Source organism: Pogonomyrmex barbatus, unplaced genomic scaffold, assembly GCF_055798465.1.
Source record: "Pogonomyrmex barbatus isolate J1 unplaced genomic scaffold, ASM5579846v1 scaffold15, whole genome shotgun sequence".
NCBI classification, from domain to species: Eukaryota; Metazoa; Arthropoda; class Insecta; order Hymenoptera; family Formicidae; genus Pogonomyrmex; species Pogonomyrmex barbatus.
The window spans coordinates 4,978,610-4,997,017 of NW_028297111.1; the positions used below are offsets into that span (position 1 = coordinate 4,978,610).

The following is an 18,408-nucleotide window of genomic DNA, read 5'->3' on the forward strand; positions in this document are numbered from 1 at the left end:
CATGAGACCTCAAATAATGCGTGCTCCTTAGAAATCGCCCTGAACTTCTCGTCAGCCTAAGCCTTCCATTCTTGAAGCTCCTCGAGCGAAACAGTTGAGTCGTCAAACTCACTGAGCAATTCCCGCAATATGGTGAGTTTGCTATGCTGAGACTTCACTTTGAGAGCAAGGTCTGTTGGCAGCCCAGCGAGTGAGTTGCTTCGCGATGAATGCACCGAGCTGGCTCGAGAAGAACGCCGAGAAGAGCGGCCTGAAGAACGCGGGAAGATGAGCGGAGCCTGACGGACCCGCAGCGCCGACCGCGGAAACCGAAGCGGGTACCTCAAGTCTGGCAATCTCAGGCTTCTTGTCGTCAGCCATATTGAACACGCGTGAACTCGACGATTTTCATGTGAACAAACACAAGTCTTAACACGCGCTGTTCACGAAGAATCACTTTCGGAGAATAGTCGCGAAGAGTTACTGTGACGCGAATTACTGATAACGACACTAACACGACACTACGGAGTTTTCACTCACGAATCCGACTCGAAGGATGAAATGTTTGCGAATTTGCTAAACTATCACAAAAAATGCTGGGACTGCGAACGAAAAATGTTCTGATAGTCTATGTCGCGATTTACCTAGTACCTATATCATAGATTTCACTAAAACTGTCTTGAGTGTATCCGCATTATTAGAGTTTTCACGCGTCACATGCGGAACGCGGATCAAGCTGACACAAAGGAAAGTCTGTATTAAAAATCTTGGAGAGATTGAGAAAATGTTCTCCAAGTGATCTGATCAAAGGGAGAGACGAGATCACAGTTGCATTCGCCGGTCACGTGAACACCACGTGATGAGCACGAGCGCGACGCGATTATGTATTCGTCCAATGTCCGGCACAGATGATCACCTCCAATCTTGATACTGGCCGTGAGTAGAGCAGTCTCCAAATCTTACCGTAACCAAATCTTTGAGCCTTGTACGAAAAAAACATCAAGAGAGCCGAGAACGAACACAATTTCGCGACAAGCGTTACACAAGATGGCCGAAACGAGAGAGGGCGATCTACTGAACGCGCGCAATGAAGCAGAAAAAACGCCAGCGCGCCCAGATGTTAATTTCGGACGATCATACATAATTCATGAGCGTCCATGAGATGCTGCCATCTAGAGAGATTGCTCCGCGACACTCTCAATGAGAATATAGACTCATTCTCGAACAGCGGAATTCACACGAAACATTGTCAAGAAGCCATATTAATAAATCAGCTACTTAATAAAAGTGAGTAATAATATTTGACCAGAAGACCCTTCCATCTACGATTCTGCTCGGAGTTCTAAGGTTCCTAAGGCTCGGCGAATCCGATTTTGCTCGGAGTTCTAAGGCTCCTAAAGCTCGGCGAATCCGATTTTCTCTAATTACAATCTTATAACCCATCCGGTTACAACAATATCCAAGTAACAAGATGACGTCATTTCAGTAGCAAGATGATGTTATTATGATGTCTTGCTACTTGGATAATAACATTCATTATCAGATGTATCATATTTTATGCCAAAATTCTATTCACTTATATCATCATTTCAGTAGCAAGTTTTATCCCAATATAGAAGTTAAGCAGCATCGAGCAGGATCCCAAGTAGGATGGGTGGCCGTTTTAGAAACATGCGGTGATACAAGATAAAAGATGTTTCATCACTTTTTCTTATCTCTTTTTTCATTTTTTTCACTTATATAAATAGAAGACATGTATTATGTAATAATTGTTCTACATTAAGATACAATTTATGTCTAATATGAAAAATTGGATAAATATTATGATTTAATATTGGTTTAATGTTATTGGACCAATAGAGTTGCTTTGACATATTGGTTAAATAAGAGCAGGCGTCCACCTTGCAATGTGTTGATCCATGTTGGATCAATGTTGAAGATCAATTCACACCCAATATATAATACTGGATTTACATTACTTCCCAATATTGCCAGCACATTGTGCTACTAGGGATGGGACTATAACTTGGACCACTTTTTTGATATTTTGATATTGATAAATCTTTCATACAAATGATGTACATATTAGGGTTGAGTATTAGAATTTGAATTTAACCATTTGAATTTAACAAGATTGTAATATAACACTTGGATTTAAATAACTCTCGAGTACAAAGATGTGTACTTATTTTTTATTTTTATTTATTTTTATTTTATTTTTATTTTTATTATTTCTATATCTATTTTTTAAGACTAATTATATTAATTATATTAATTATAATTTTTAAAATTAGGAATGTACCACTTATAATGTTCATATATGGAGTTAATTGTTGATTACACAAATAATATCACTTGGATTGTGTTAAATATGGCAATTTAAAAATAAATTTTTTATTTAAAGAGAATTAAAGCTATTACCACTAGAAGAGTTAGACTAGAAAGATTCTTCAATGAAAATACAAAGGTATTGTGGCGCAGATTTTATTGTTTAATTTTGTTACATGTAACTAAAATTGAGTTAGATATGACAGTTTCGTAATATAATTTTTTTTTAAGTAGGTTTAAAACTACCACTTGAATTATAATAGAAAGACTTTTCAATTGTGGTACAAAGATACATACTACTTAGATTATATTTTTTTTAAATATTAAGCATACATGATCCGATTGAGGGCTAGAGCACGCGGTCGTATTACCGCATGCTATGGCTCGTACCGCGAATTCTATAAAAACGGTTGTCTATTCGCGGACCATGTACTTTTAAATACCTCCTTGAATATCTTACGAAAATTACACTATCTTTTATTTCGAGGACTTCTATCAAATTTAAAACAGGTTATCGATGATTTTAAGGCTAAACTTACGGTTTTTAGTTTGAATGAATTTGATCGAAGTTCATAAGGAGGTTCTTCTAACATATTTTAAGAGAAAGTTTTCAAAGTCTGCTGTAACATTTGCGACGCCAACTATGTTGGACAAATTATAATACAATCAAAAACGAGACTACATAAACATTAGAATCGCAATAAGTAGAAATTCACATTAACTAGAAGTACTAAAATGCATTCGACAATTATCAAACAATTATAAAATAAATTGCAATCATGAATTTGCCTGTGATGAAATTAAAATTTAATTAAAATTTTTTATGTAATCTATGAAAGTGATTGATCTCCGAAATGCCTTTTCATTAAAAGACAAAATAATAGCTTAAGTTCACAATATTCAATAATGAGTACTTACGTCACGCATATGTTTCCGTTTTAAATCAAAATGATAAACTTGTTTTTGTTTTGGTTGTTTTTTGTTAATTTTAAAAATCTTAAAAATTAGTTGTCAGTTATTGCCCTGAACTGAAGATATAACAGACTCTCTTATAGTGGACTATTATAATGAGATTTATACTGCAGTCTTTTCGTGTTTCTTCTTATTATGATTTGTATCCATCTAGTGAGTAATAATTCAATATCTTTTCTTTTTTTTTTACCTTATATGAATGTCACATCTCACATTGAAAGTTTTTTTAGTAATTAATGATTTCATTTAATCAACCGACATATTATTATTATTTTTCATTGGTTGAGTTCATTGATTAGGAATATATTCTTATCACATTTTTGTACCACTGAAAATGACTCAAATTCGAGCCGAAATGTTTGGCATTCTTTATTAATAAATAAAGTTAAAATTAAACATATAATTGTGCACCGTTCACGGTGCTGATTCTCATTAGCTTTATTATTGTTGATTATTAATGTAAATTTTCCATGATTTTATTTACATTAATTAAATTATTAACTTAAAAAATTTACAAAGTTTGATCTTTGAACTTCGAATTCTGAAGATTTGATTAAACTTTTATGTAGATAATTAATTAATATTGTTATTTATTAAAGAAATCTTGTGTCTCATTAAAATATTATTTTACATAAACTTTAAAGAGCTATCAAAACTTTATTATTTATTTTTTTTAGAATTATGAGTTTCTCTGGAGTTCATCTTTTGTCAATTAAAAGAGTAACAATGCTTTTAAATAATAAGATAATAAAAATAAATATTTTTTTTATAAACGTGATTCAAGAAAAAAATGGATAACAAAATTATATTATTTTGATATCAGTTTTTTCAGATAATTTTATGTGCTTTAATAAAAATGTATGTCAAAGTTTGATAAGCCAAATATTCAGAATTTGAAAAATGTGAATATGTTAAAACTTGAAAGATTATAATAAAAATTATATTATACAAAGTAACAATTTGGGATTTCAACGAAATTATATTGCTTATTACTTTTACATATATTTACACATGCTGTTCACGAATATATAGTTCTTAAATTAAGCATAAAAATATGAGTTTGTTTCTTTCATTTATATCTTCTTTTGCATTCTTCTACATGTATTGTTTTTTTCTTTGTTTTCTTTGTTTTCTTTTCTTAAAAAATAGCGGAGTGTCTACAGCAAAAAATATTTGCTTAAATAGACAATATTCAGCTCCTCTCGAAAATAGCGGCAGAGATTCTGCAACTTCATGCATCGTTCGCACGCGGTATTGCTTGGAATACTTGGCATTCTGGAACAAAACCTCACAGATTTGCAAACTCACGCTCATAAAAGCTGATAAGTGCTGCTGTTAATCATCATGAATTTGATTGGAACGGTGTGAAAGTATTAGACTGTGAACGTAACTTGCAGAAACGGCTGATCTCAGAGATGCTTTTTAAGAGACAGAATAATTGTTTAAATTCACAATCTGATACTGAATTCTTGCACCACGCATACGTTTCTATCTTGAGCAGATTGTAACCCCGGCTTTGTTTTGATGACAAGTTGTTGATTTATAGAGTCACTGCGTTCAGTCACTACCTGGAGCTCTGGGCGTGCGGTCGCGTTGTTGGTGTGCTGCTCGGTGCGAACCGCGCCGCACTCCTGCGTGTGCTTTGTTCGATTTGTGTAAGCCGTGTCCATCAATTAAATTAATGTTAGTGAGCATGTCGGATGAACACAGTATTTTATCTTTATTTTTTGTATACACTGAGAATGATTCAAACTAGAGTCGAAACGTATGTTATGCATTTTTAAATTGTAATAATATAAATTGTAAGAATGTAAATTGCACACCGTAAACAGTGCTGATTCTCATTGTCCGTTTACTACATCGTATCTAATACCGAGAATCATCTCATTAATATTCTTATTATTATTTCTTTGATAATTGTTATTTTTATGAATATAAAAAATTGGTATCTATTTATAAATTTGAATTTTATAAGGAGAAAATTATATATTTCTGTATTTATTTTTATAGTTTTATATTTTATAAATATAATTTAATATTATACATACTTGTATATATATTTATTTATTAACAATTCGATATTTTGTAACTGATTTTATTTATTTAATTTGTGTTTTAGAATAGCCTAAAATTCTAAAATTTCGAATTTCATATTTTTAATTCATTTAAAAAAATCAACCATTTAAATGTATCTTCGATAATTGTGTGATATATGTATACATATATTTCAAAGAAATTAAATTATGTTTCAGAATAAGATTTTTTGATTTTTAAAAATAAAATTAAAAACTGAAATATAATCACAGATTTTTTTGAGCTTATTAATTTGCGAAAATGTCAAGTTAATGAAAGCTGTAATATTTTATATAAATATTAAATTTTTCAAAGTATTTTAATGCTTAGACTTTCAGAATACATTGTAATATATGTAATAAATCATATTTTTTTTAAATATTAAACTATTAAAGTTCAATAGAAATCATTTTGAAGGAAATTGATTCAAAGTTAATAAAAAATATAATAAATATAACATTATAATATTATAAGACATAAAACATTATTTGCCTAATAAAATCTGAAAGTATGCTCAGTTTAGACTCCGAATGAACATATATATTAATCGATAAGGAAACTCTTGCAAAGTACAAAACAAAAAATTTTAATTGCCAAATTGACTATTTATGTGAATGTATGTGTTTTATTCCTCTTTAGCTTCTTCTTCCTCATCAGAATTCTAAAACTATAAAAACATCATTAGTTACTGTTAATGGATTCCTCATCAAAATATTGGATATATTCCAAATACTATATGACTGTCACTTTAAAAAATCAAAAATCTTGTTCTGAAATATAATTTAATTTTTTTGGGATATATACACAATTATCGAAGATACATTTAAGCTACTACGGTTGATTCTTTTAAATGAATTAAAAATACATTTTATATCTGAAATTTTAGAATTTTAGGATATTCAAAAACATGTAATTAACAAGATTTGTCATCTCAGCAATCACGTATATTGCCTATAGAAATGTACCCCGATAGTAGCTACATGCTTTCTATGACTGCTGGACTGCTTAATCTCATATAATCCCAGATTAACTCTATATAAATCATGCTTTCTTAATAATCTTCGTGTAGAAATCTATTTAAATCATATGCATCTTACAAAACAAATGTGACAATCTTGCAATTCAAGTATTGGACTAAATAACCGAAATAACAGATTTGGTTGATGCCATTGATCTACAGATTTGATTGATGAAATCAATAACATAAGATGTTGCTTTTGAATACTCAGCATTTGATATGACAGTCAAATGGAATTTATTGGGAAGAACAAATATTTCGAAAATCAGGTAGGGATTCCATACATGATCATTTAAAGTAAGTTTTAAAATGTCCATTGATAACTTCCATGACAAACCTAACTTCCCAGATAGTCAAGTATGATATAGCATATTGAGCGAATTAATGCATTGCGTGTGTTGCTATATATTTGCCATATATTTGCTGACATCGAAATAGGATACGTAACAAATACAACAAAATAGCTGCTTATGAATGCAATCAGTTGATGAAATTTTAAGAGCAAACAATCAGCAATAGTAGTATGTTATCCCCAATATATCAACATGTCACCAACAAATAATTAATCGTTTCATTTTGAGTTTCATGATGAAAACATGACGACGACAAAACATATATAATGATTTCCATCCGGTGTCACATGTATGTCTTCAAACATGAAGATTTTTAATTATAGTTCAATGCTAACAAAGCGTTGATAATATGGAATGTCACGTTTACGGCAACTTTTTAGGAAAAAGACATATAGTTTTCAAGATTTAGATACAAGTTGTAAATATTCATTTCTAATTATAAATATACATATATATATATATATATATATATATATACATATTATCTTAAGCAACTGATGTATGTACATTGCAACTTTATATTAATCATATTACACATAATATAATAAAATAAAATAAGAAAATAAAATAGAAATATGAATAAAAATTAACAACATTCTCTGATTAATTAATACAATTTTGATTAAATCTAATCTTCTATAGTTCTATAGCTTCTATAGTTATATTAGAAGCGTTTTTGAAATAGATTGTTGTATTGAAATCTGTTTAAAAATTTCTTTTGATATAATTTTATTGCCATTTTGTTAAAAAAATGCGATATTTCTAGATACACGTTGTTGTTGCAAAAATAATAATAAGTTTATATATTCTTACCTTTTGAACATTGTCGGTATTGTTTCGAAATATTTACAATTCACAACTCTGGTAAAAATTATAGACAGAATCGGACAGAAACGGATATGATTTCTATCGGCTAAACTGTAAGCTGTTGATTTTATCTGTACATAGCTAACAGAAACCGATAGAAATCTTGTCTGTTTCTGTCTGATTCTGTCCGTCATTTTTATCAAAAAAACTGGCACAGAACATTTAGTTGGCATATTATCAGCATATGCAGCATTCGTTATTTGGCATATGTTGCCATCATGTTGTTGTTAACATGCTGTTGAATGTGGATAGCATCGATGATGACGAATTGCTTTCAAGTTGTCGCCAATTTGCTCATATCAACATGTTGGTGATTGCGGATGATAAGTTGATAACACGAGTTGTCGTTAAGTTGTGAATAGTAGATTGATGCTGACATATTGCCATCGATTTGTCATTAGTAAAATTATCATTCCATTGAGTTCAATGCGACAAACATAACATTGGAAAAATGTTGATGAGACGTTGCAATGTTTCATATAAATGTGCGGATGTTTTTTTTTTATATCTAATCTGGTGATTTTTCATTGATTGTAAAATGTTGTTACAACATTAAATATGCATATATGTATGTGTAAATTTTAATGAATATTTATGTGTATACATAAATATTCATTAAAATTTTTTTTTTGAAATCAGACAAGAAAAGTCACCAATTTATTAAATTCATTGAAATTTTTTTATATTAAAAACAATTACATGACCTCAATAAATAGAGCGACACGGATGTTTTGCCTGACAATTATCTGCCTGTCCTTAACTAGTTATCCCTGATTTAACTCCTTCTTTCCTCCTCTTCCTATTCCGTCTCTACCACACACATTTTTTTTCTTTTCCCTTCTATTCCCTTTCTTGTCTCCTTCTTTCAATTCGGTATCGGTTTATTTTATACGTCTTTCTGATAACAGTAATGATTACTATTTGATATTCGACTTTTCACTCATAGATATTTGTTCACTCATTTTTATGGACATAATGATTTTATAATTTTAAAATTCAACATAATAATTTTTATTTTTTATTTATTTCTTATTTAATTTAATTTTTTTCTTTTATTTATTTCTTTAATATTTATTTCTTATTTATTTTTATTTTTATTCTTTTATTTTCCCAACCTCTAACTTTTTAGTTTTTGACTATTTGTGATTTTCTTTTTATCTGATTAATTTTAATACGTTTTGATGGTTTGTGTGATTTAGCACTTTAATTGGTTTTTATATAATTTAGATACCACTAAGAATATCTTTGGGCATTTGTGTGACCTGATCTGTTTCTACCTATTTATGTTGGGAGCAAGTGACTGCAGACTTTTTTGTCTTTTTGATTGATTCTATGTAAATCCAATAGCAATATCTCATTTTAATGTATGTAACACAAATTTGTTTTAAGATTTATATATTCTGTCTTTTCCTAGATGTTACTAAAGATAACCTAATTGTAGATAGCAAAATGTTTCAAATTTGCTGTCATATAGCCGAAAGTCGTTTCAACAACTAATTTAAACAAACTCGAGACAACAAACTCTGAGACAGCATTATGTCTGTCGCATTGAACTCAATGGAATGATAATTTTATTAATGACAAATCGATGACAATATGTCAGCATCAATCTATTCACAACTTAACGATAACTCGTGTTGTCAACTTGTCATCCGCAATCACCAACATATTGATAGCAAATTGGCGACAACTTGAAAGCAACTCGTCATCGGTATGCTATCTACACTCAACAGCATCTTAACAACAACATGACAACACATGTCAAATAACGAATGCTGATAATATGCCAACTAAATGTTCTGTGCCAGTTTCCCTAGTAAAAATGACGGATAGAATCGGACAGAAACAGATAAGATTTCTATCGGTTTCTGTTAGCTGTCTGTATACAGATAAAATCAACAGCTTACAGTTTAGCCAAGAAATCATATCCATTTCTGTCCGATTCTGTCCATTTTTATCAGAGTTGTGAATTGTAAATATTTAGAAACATCGACAATGTTCAAAAGGTAATAGAGAATATATAAACTTATTATTTTTGCAACAACAACGTGTGTCCAGAAATATCGCATTTTTTAACAAAATGGCAATAAAATTATATCAAAAGAAATTTTTAAATAGATTTTAAGACAACAATCTATTTCAAAAACGCTTCTAATATAACTACATTTAATCAAAATTGTATTAATTAATCAGGGAATGTTGTTAATTTTTATTCATATTTCTATTTTATTTCCTTATTTTATTTTACTATATTATTATACTATATTATGTGTAATATGATTAATATAAAGTTGCAATGTACATATATCAGTTGCTTAGGATAATATATGTATATTTGTAAGTATAATTAGACATGAATATTTACAATTTGTATATAAATCTCGAAAACTATATGTCTTTTTCCTGAAAAGTTGCCGTAAACGTGACATTTCATATTATTAATACTTTGTTAGCATTGAACTACAATTAAACATTTTCATGTTTGAAGACATATATGTGACAACGGATGAAAATCATTATATATGTTTTGTTGTCATCATGTTTTCATCATAAAGCTCAAAATGAAACGATTAATCATTTGTTGGTGACATGTTGTTGATATATTGCGGATAACATAATATACTACTATTGCTGACCGTTTGCTTTTAAAATTTCGTCAACTGATTGCATTCATAAGCAGGTATATTGTTGTATTCATTACGTGTCCTATTTCGATGTCAGCAAATATATGGCAAATATATAGCAACACATGCAATGCATTAGTTCGCTCAATACATCATACTTGGCTATCTGGGATACAGGTCGAAATGTTTAATGTTGTATTTCAATAAACAAAAATTTTTCAAGAAGTTTCGGCTTAGCTTATATTTCTCTCCTTATTTCGCCTCTTATTTTTCTCATTTGTACTAAATTATATTTTATTTTGCTATATTATATTATAATTTTCTATATTAATTAGTAATAATAGGCAATTTATAATAAAATTGCAATATAAAAGTGAAATATACATAAAATCGTGGAAGAGTGTAAAAACCTAAAATCTACATCATATCGACATGATATCAATATCCCATCAACATAGATTTAACAATTGATTGAAACAATTGAAACAGATTGAAACAATTTTGTGTCAATGTCAGATGTAGACATTAGTATAAATCAACATTCGCCGACATTTTTACATTGGAACAATGTTTGTGTAGCATTAATTCAATGTTGATCAACATTGATTCAACATCAGCATTGTTGCAACTCAACATTTCTAAAACATTGATTCAATATTAACGTGTTGTATGAGGTAACATCGTGGAAAAGTAGTGCAAAAACCTAAAATTTACGTCATATCGACTTGATATCAATGTTCCATCAACATAGATTTAACATTGAAACAATTTTGTGTCAATGTCCATCAGACGTAGACATTACAAGTATAAATCAACATTCGCGGACATTTTCACATTACAACAACATTTGTGCAATATTGATTTAATATTGATCAATATTGATTCAACATTAGCATAGTTGCAACTCAACGTTTCTAAATGTTGATTCAATGTTAATGTGCTGTATGGGATAATGTCTCATTTTGTCCCGAGTTTGTTTAAATTAGTTGTTGCAACGACTTTCAGCCGAAAATCTGTCATAGCCATATGACAGCAAATTTGAAACATTTTGCTATCTGAGCTATCTTAGTGATTAATAAATGGTTAGAAACGTAGTTGACTTTCACTAGGTGATATCTAGCATTTTGATCACAAATCCCTCACGTTCCAAATATTCCTTAAAGGGATCCTAAAGTGACGGAAATTACCGACATTTGGAGGGGTTAAAGAAATTAGAGTATCGATGGGAAAAGTGTATCGACTTAAAAGGAGATTATGTTGAAAAATAAAACTGTATTTGACCGAAAAAATACTTGTTTTTATGTTAGGCTCAAAATTTTTCGGACTACCCTCGTATATATATATTGTGTGTGTGTGTGCGTGTGTGTGTGTGTGTGTGTGTGTGTGTGTGTGTGTGTGCGTGTGCGTGTGTGTGCGTGCGTGCGTGCGTGCGTGCGTGCGTGTGTTTGTGTGTGTGTGTGTGTGTGTGTGTGTGTGTGTGTGTGTGTGTGTGTGTGTGTGTGTGTGTGTCTTACATCGAAAATATCACAGAAACATACAATGACATTCTTATTAAGAATTATTTCTGTTTTGAAACTTATTTGTAAGAGAACTCTCGTAGCACATTTACCACCTCGTAGAACATTTACCACGTCATATCACCATGTCTGAGCGCGAAATATCAGCTCTGTGATTAGTGAACTTTAATTGCCAATAATTTAAAAACTATATTAGCCTCGACATTTTCGTATTAGAATTTTCGTCTCCGAATGTTCCAAAGAATCTGTTCTTAAAAGGAAATGCATCAATTTTGGGACACTCTGTGTGTGTGTGTGTGTGTGTGTGTGTGTGTGTGTGTATATATGTATACTGAAAGAATATGCAATGTTATCGCAAAATCTACTAAAATTATATATATGTTTGTACTAGATAGCATAGATAACTAGTCAATAGCAATAATACAAATAGTTCCATGTCTTTCTATAGACATAGCAAAAAGTTGCTTCACTACGTATGTGCGTATATATATGTTTTCTTTGAGAAAAATACATGTAGTGTCCTTCGTATTCTGACTTATAAGAATATTGGACATAGCGAACGTTGTGAAGAATGACTACTGTATTGACAATACATGTATACAATATATACATGTGTTTTCATTTATTTATCATTTATTAAAATGACAAAAATTAATATGACAATAAACGGAATTAGTCATGTCGATAATATAGACTTTTTAAATTGTCGATAATATCGACTTTTCAAATTGTCGTTACCGACATTTCTTTAATTCCGTTTAGATAGCATTAGCGGAAGGCCGGAGTTCATTCTTTGTTTTAAAATTTCCTTAACGCCATAGAAATTTCTATCAATAACAACATAATACAAGGATTGTAAAGTTTCCCATTTGACTAAGGAAAAAACATTTTTGAACTAAATAAAATTTAAAAAATAAAAAGATATTTCATAATGACTCTCAAAATATAAAATAAGAATTAATATAATTAAATTAATAAGATTTTATTAGCCATTTAATTATATTAATTCTCATCAAATTTATTTCTCAATGTTTATTTTTCAGTCTCCTTTCAACTCAATACATTTGACAACGTTTTTCTAGATCTTTTATTCCCTCAGTATAATAACTTTTGTCTGAACTCGAAAATCATTAACAGCATTTATCACTTCAATATCCGACGGAAATTTCTTCACATATAACCATTTTTTAAAATTTGGAAACAGGAAAAAGTCAGACGGTAGATGTATAATTCGTACTTCGATTCGTCATTTCGCTACTGCTGATTTTTGGACCGATGCATTGTCCTAAAAGAAGATTTTCTTTTTAACCAAATGCAAAATTTGTTTGTTCTTGATTTCCAATATCTAAACATTATAATAATTTAGTATAATATGGTAATTGTTTTATCTTGTTTCAAATTGTCCACAAAAATTATCTCATGAGAATCTCAGAAATCTGTGGCTATCATCTTGCTAGCCGATTGCTTTTGCTTTTTTTTGGAGCTTTGGCTTTTTTTTCAGTTCGTCCTTTGCAATCCACTAACACTTTGACTGTTTTTTTGTCCCCGAAGTGTAGAGAACCCAAGTTTCGTTGACAATAATAAAAATCCTGTAAAAATTCTTTTCATCGCGCTTAAAACGCTCAAGATACTCGTAAAACGTTCAACCGATTCCGTTTTTTATCAACAGTGAGCAAATGCAGCACTTAACGCATTTAGCTTTCTCATACCTAATTCCTCATATTATGCGCCCATATGAGATATTAACAGTCTCCGCTATCTTTCTCAAACTTAATCGACGATTGTCCATTACAATTTGATGAATAATTAATCATTTCATCCGTTGTTTTTGGTCATCCAAAGCGTTTCCTGTCGAAAATGTTCATTCTACTACATTTGAACTTAGGTTTTCACAGTAAATGAAGGAACAGCATCTTTATAAACTGAATCTTTCAGCTTTAATTTCCGTAAGAATTTTTCCTTTCAAATGAAGGAATTTCATCACGGCACGATACTCTAATTTTTTTAGTGTTGACAAATTGTCGAAGGCTATTAGAAACAAACTAATCGCTAGAATAATAATGATAGAATCAAACTTAGCTCTTTGTGTTTCTTTCAGTGTCATCTATTGGATAAGTATTGAAATTTCACTGAAATCTTTCTTTGTCAGGTTTCTTTCTTTTCAATCTACTTTCATACATCACTATTATGAAATCTAATAGCGCACTTCAGATACTTTTTCCATAATTGTTCGTATAATGTTTGCATCATTTTCAATGGCTTTGAAAGATTCCACAATATCCATGATATATTCATTAGAAGTAACACATACCATAAGTTTTATTAAAAGATATTATGCATGTAACGAAATTTCTGAAAAGCATTGTTCGAATTTTTATAAATTTTGGTGCCATTTCATATGCATTTCGTGCGCTCTTCATTAGCCGTTCATTAGTTATTCTGCAATACTACTAGATATACTTACTGTTTACGAATATATCAGCAAGTTTTTGATCGGTATGTTCTTTCGTTAGTTTTGTAATTTTAAATTACAAGTGCACACTCAGTATGATGTTGTTCACTGTGTCAGGATAGTAATTCATTCAGCAATCATGAGAAATTTTTTATATTTAACTCAGTTTAATGCTTTACAGTAATATTCTCTATATTTTCAAAATAAGTAAAATAAGTTTCAAGATAAATCGAAATTTATTTTTATTTGATAATCTGATTACGTAATCATATCAGTCACTTAGTCCGCTATAAAGATTTGGAATATTGTAATCCCTTATCTACGGGTATAAGCATTATGATGATTACACTCCCGGTAGATCTTTGTAGGAATATATAAACGAAAAAAATCTTTCGCGATCTAAGCGCTCTCCAACATACGATGTCGATCTGTAGGACAACCAAATGTATAGTTTTCTTGACAAGATACCTTATCAATATCTAATTTGATTTTTGACAAAGAAGTTATAGTTCAATATCAACAGTTATAACATTTCTATCTTCCATTTCAGTACGTTTTCTTTTAATGATATCGACAGGCATATAAACGTGCTATGAGGTAATGAGTGGGGCTTGTAGAATTATTAGACTTTTGTTCAAAGAAGCCTAGCACTTCCTCAGCCAACGAATGGGCTGAGTTTTTACATCGTTCACAATAGATTTTATTGCAGCAAAGGGTGATCCCGTACTAGTGACTGATTTACACAACTAATACATTCTTCACTTGTTCATCTCCAGGGCGAACTCTAGAGGCATTGCCATCATCACAATCAAATTCAAATTTCTCTGACATAACGGCATAAATCACATCCAGGAATCTAGCATTAATAAACCAAATCAAACTATACTAAATACATTTCAAACTTATTATTTTTGGTACAATCCGTTATTTATCGCAATAACATATTTAGAACAACACGTTAAACAATACAATGTCATATATACATATATACATACATTACAATATACATATGTATATATTCTCGAATCCTCACATATATTATAATATACATATGTATATACTCTCGAATCCTCACGACCGGTACTTTAAAGAGATGGTGGCCTTTCTCTCGATGGATGTAAATCGGACTGCAGCAGCGACATTCTTCAATGTCACTGGCAAATATATTAAAAATCCTCCTGGAGCGCAGTAGGAGAGATTGCACGAAGCACGATTCGAGCCTCCAAGAAGAGAAGGTATGCGTCATGCCAGAGGCCCGACCACAAATCAGTCGTGAAAATCGCAGAGATTGGAGCGCAAAGAAATCGGATAAGATCAATGGTATATGTTATAATGCATAATCATTATAGCGAACTTTGAACTTTAGCACTGACGAGACTTATTTTACAACGTTGTATCTATGAAACTTTTTCATCTTCTTTTGAATGTTCTACAATCCTAATCATGTCTCAATGCTATTTCCGAGACTCAATTTCATTAAAAAACATAGAGTATAGTCTTTCTTTATCATGATTGCATAAGTTATTATCATATAGTGATTACTTAAATATAATTACTTAAATACAATTTGATAATATTTATATTCTATATATGAGATATAAGAGAAATTCTTAAATCTTTTGTATCTCAATGAGAAACAAAGCAATAATATTGTTTAATATTTATTAAATACAAATTAAATACAAGGCTGGATCTACCATATTGCTTTTTATATATATTCTGTCAAATTATTAAATTTTGTTTTATAAATTAAATTATATTTTGCAATTTTATGAACGTCATTATAAATTTTTATTAAAATTTAAATATATTTATTTTTGTTTATATTATTATTTATTTGTGTATATTATTATTATAATTTGTTATCTTAATTCTATTATTTTATATTATTTTTTATCATTTGCATTTACTTATTACTACCTCTCTTATGATACAAAATTACAAAATACAAAATTTAGAAGATAATTTATCTTTTGCATCTGATATTTTAAGTTGTATATGTTTCAATTCGATTTTATATTCAGTCGATTTTTATGTTCCAAATTCAGTCGATTTTTATGTTTCCAAAAATTTTTTAAATAATGAAGCAAGATATATTCTAAGAAAATAAGATATAAAAGAATTAAGCAACAATGTTTTTAATTGAAAATTTTTAAATGTTCGATTACAAAAAAAACTTTAGAAAATGTAAAATAAAAAATATAGCAAAAGAATGATTTTGATGTTTTATTTACTCTAATCATACTTATTGTATTTCGCTACGTACGAAACTGTAACGCTGCAACGTAATACCATTGTGGCTGAAATATAATGAAGCATAACTATATCGCTGCCAATATCATATTACTGCTGGTATCATTATAATGGATTGAAACGATTCCATATTTGCAACGGCTTTAATCTCTCGTTGAAATTCATGCGGATTAAACATCCATCCTGAATTTTGCGCAAGGCAATGCCTTCGTTGCAGTGCGATGCATTTGCGCGAATAAGCTATTCTGCATGATGCATTTAATATAGTTAATATTCGGCAATTGAATAATCATATCGATCGAATGAAGCACTGTTGCATTTATGCGAATTGATGTATCGATCTTTATGGTTCTCAAAGTAACTATGTAAACGGAAGATAAATGGATTAAGAATATTTTTATTTTTAGGAAAAGAAAAATTAGCTTTTGAATTAGGTTAACTTTTTTTTTTCACTAAATTTTGTAACCAATAAAATTATTTTTTTAAATTATAAATTACATTATATTATATTATAAATTACATTATTATGTAAATAAATATAAATTGTCTATTTGAAAAAATCTGAAAAACTTGAAATTTTCTTCTTAGAAAATTCCTTTTTTATTTTTGAATATCAAGGAATTTTATGAAATTTTGATAATTTTGCTTTTAGAATGTGAATTATTATTAAATCCACTAATTGTTCAAATTAGCAATCAATATACGTACTCGTGTACATTTACATGTAACTTGTGAGATTTATAAAGAAAAATTTTAGAAGAAGAATCCCCATTAGAAGAATTTAACCAAAACGTTATTATGCAGTTTTTTTGTGATTAAAAAACATTCAAAAGCGCACACATAATGATATAAACTTATTTAAAAATTACATTTAAGAATTTTTTAATTTTAGCTGCAATTATGAACAAAAATACTTGCAAAATCCGGATATTCTCAAAGAATTTTTTTTAAGATTTGAATATACATTTTAATATATGTTTTGACTCCGCATATATCTCTTTACAATTAAAGAAAGAGCAGAGGAAAAAAAGATTCTTTCTTGAAAACACATATGCATATGTTATTATTATTGGTATAAACCATTATGTAATATTTTTTACCTAAATGCCAAATATGTTGACATAATACAATTGCTCAGAAAATGCGCGTAAATTATTTTAATTTTTTTTTTTTTATTAATCGACCGTTAATTAATACTATGATTTTCTCCAAAAATCATTAATGAGTTTTAAACATTAAATTTTTAGTGCATTGACATTTTTAGATATTTACAATCCTGATAATCTAAAAATTAAAATTAGTCAAACAATAGTATTGTAATATCAATATATCTAATAAGTCATATTGTTATTTTAAGAATGTACTATATTATTTCTTAAACACATCTTTCATAAAATTGAGAATTGTTTTAAATAATCATTTTCTTGCTATTCTAAGCTTTGCTAAGCTTAAATAATTGAAAAGACATTAATATTCTAAATATTTGGTTTGCCCTTTTTTGAATTTCAGACATTGAATATTTTAGGAGATTCTATGATTACCATCTGATAATTTTAAGATAACATAGTTTTTTACTTTTGTATTTTTTGATGAACTATTAAAAACTCTAATATTTTGAATTTTTACTGAATATTATTGAATGTTGCTATTTTAACACTAGTAAAGAGGAATTTAATTTTGAGAATATTGTTCATGACATGTTTTTCCGTAATTATAAAAAACTGAGAAATTATTTATACAATAATTATATATTAAACCATGTAATTTAAGATCAAGATTTTTTTTAGAAAATAGTTGAATAAACATTAATTTTATATACTTTTGTAATTTTTAATATTAAAATATTGATATTAAATATTTTAATAATTAAAGAAAACACGCACGCACGCACGCACGCACGCACGGACGCACGCACGCACGCACGCACGCACGCACGCACGCACGCACGCACGCACGCACGCACGCACGCACG

The 18,408-nt window shown here is 29.4% G+C and overlaps 1 protein-coding gene across 6 annotated transcripts in view; it reads left to right on the forward strand.

The window, feature by feature from the left end:
- The window catches only part of rho-5 (rhomboid-5), a 473,385-nt gene that overhangs the window by 298,355 nt on the left and 156,622 nt on the right, over positions 1-18,408 (forward strand). The gene's annotated exons all lie outside the window — the stretch shown is intronic.